Genomic DNA, 2,142 nt, shown 5'->3' on the forward strand with positions numbered 1-2,142 from the left:
CGGACTTACGAGGTGCGACCTCGAAAACTGAAGACCACAGAGGGGAAAAAGGGAGAAAGTCCACCTCCCGTGTCAGTTACTTTTTGCTATATGCCTGTAGCTTAAATTAGGGTATTACAACGCACAGGTGCTTAAGAGAACAAAGAAATATTGGCTGATTTAATATATATGCTTGGGCGGGTAGGGGGGGGGGGGGGGGAAGGAGCAACGGCCTTACCACAGCGGTAACACCGGTTCCAATCAGAACACCGAAGTTAAGCGCTGTCGGGTTTGCCTAGCACTTGGATGGGTCACCGTCCGGGGATGCCAAACACTGTTGGCAAGCGGGGCGCACTCAGCCCTTGTGAGACCAATTGAAGAGCTATTTGATTGACAAGTGGTGGCTCCGATCGTGAAAACTGGCAACGGTCGGGATAGCGGTGTGCTGACCACATGCCCCTCCATATCCGCATTCAATGACGCGTGTCGGCTGAAGATGACACGGCGTTCGGTCGGGACCGTTGAGCCTTCCGTGGCCTGTTCGGCTAGAGTTTAGTTTTGGATTTAGTAGGGTGGGAGGGTGGAGGGAGCGAGATGTGTCGCGCCTTCTGGATGAGAAAAGAGGTGTGTCCGTAAAGGTCCTAAAACTGGAGTCTCGTGAAACGTTACACAAAAAACTTGGATAAGTACGAATACGATTCGAACACCGAGGGTTCCGCACAAACCTAGTTATGTACACACATACAGACAAATCATCTATTCCAGGATCGAGATTGTCGACGATGTTTGCCTGTTATTCATATTGATATCGATATCAGATAACAAACGAATAAAAAATAGAAAGGGCGTTCAAAAAGTTTTGCACAGTCGTATCTAATTCTTTTATATTTCGCAAGAGGAGAAAGAAATTTTTTGTGAAGATACTTGGAAAATTTATCTGTAAGTTGGTATATAAAAGTATTTTCTTTTATTTACAGATGAGCCATAATGGATCGTGAAGTAGATGTCAGTTTGCGACAACGGTCGCTGATGGAGTTCCTCTTCAAGACCGGCGATAACTCTGCCACATCGATTCGCAGGAAGCTGTTCCCTGTTAATGTGGAAGACACAGTGGATCGTAGCAGTATCAAGGGGTGGTTGCGGAGGTATAAAGAAGGTGATTTCTCTCTATTGGACAATCCACGACGCGGTAGAGCATCGACAACAGTGAGTGATGTGAGTAAGGAGACCATTGATCAAGTCATCCAAAATGACAGACGTGTGTCGACACTACAGCTTGCTGAAATGACTCACTTGTCACTGGGTAGTGTGGTATCACTGGTACAGTCACTAGGGTACAGAAAAATCTCTGCACGTTGGGTGTCTAGATTATTGACCAGAGAAATGAAAACGATGAGGAAGAATGTGTGCGAGGGTCTCATGAAGACCTTTACTGAAGAGTGGAAACAGTGTTGTGACGGCATCATTACTCAGGATGAAACATGGTTGTTTTTGTCCGAACCTGATAGTAAAACCCAGTCCATGGAGTGGCGTCATCCAGGTTCCCCTCGGAAGAAGAAACCAAGACTTTCACGAACAGCAGGCCGAAAGCTGATGGCCTCCTCCTTCTGGGATCAGTGTGGTGTCATTTTCATTGACTTTTCGGAACCTGGCTCCACAATAAACAGGGACCGTTACTGTTTGTCACTGGACAAGCTGCGACGTGCCAGTCCGGACTTGGCTTCGTTTCATTTTTACCTCTTTGGTCGTCTGAAGCCCCACCTGCGCGATAAAACATTCGATAGTGAGAAAGACCTTATTTCCTGTGTCAAGCGATGGTGTGAAAGTCAATCCCCAGAATTTTACCAAAGTGCATTTACACCATGGAAACAACATTGGGCCAGATGCATCACACACATGTTGTACTTTGTCCCGTACATCGCTGATGATAAACGTGAGACATATACGTAACAGATGCTAAATATCTCAAGAAAATGCCTTCTTGAATTTGTAGATGTAACTGCAGTAGTCCAGAAATTGCCTCATTACTCGCTTCTAGACAGATGAATGAATTAATTGACAGCACGACACAGCAGTGACTACACGAGGGCTGCTGTAGTGCTGTACATAGATTAAATATCATTCATCTTTCGTCATTTTAAAAATAAAAGTGTTCCAAGAAAA

At 45.5% G+C, this 2,142-nt stretch overlaps 1 pseudogene; it reads left to right on the forward strand.

The window, feature by feature from the left end:
• Window positions 1-203: 203 nt before the first annotated feature.
• On the forward strand, window positions 204-322 carry LOC124552930 (annotated as a pseudogene).
• Window positions 323-2,142: the final 1,820 nt, after the last annotated feature.

Source organism: Schistocerca americana, chromosome 10, assembly GCF_021461395.2.
Source record: "Schistocerca americana isolate TAMUIC-IGC-003095 chromosome 10, iqSchAmer2.1, whole genome shotgun sequence".
NCBI lineage: Eukaryota > Metazoa > Arthropoda > Insecta > Orthoptera > Acrididae > Schistocerca > Schistocerca americana.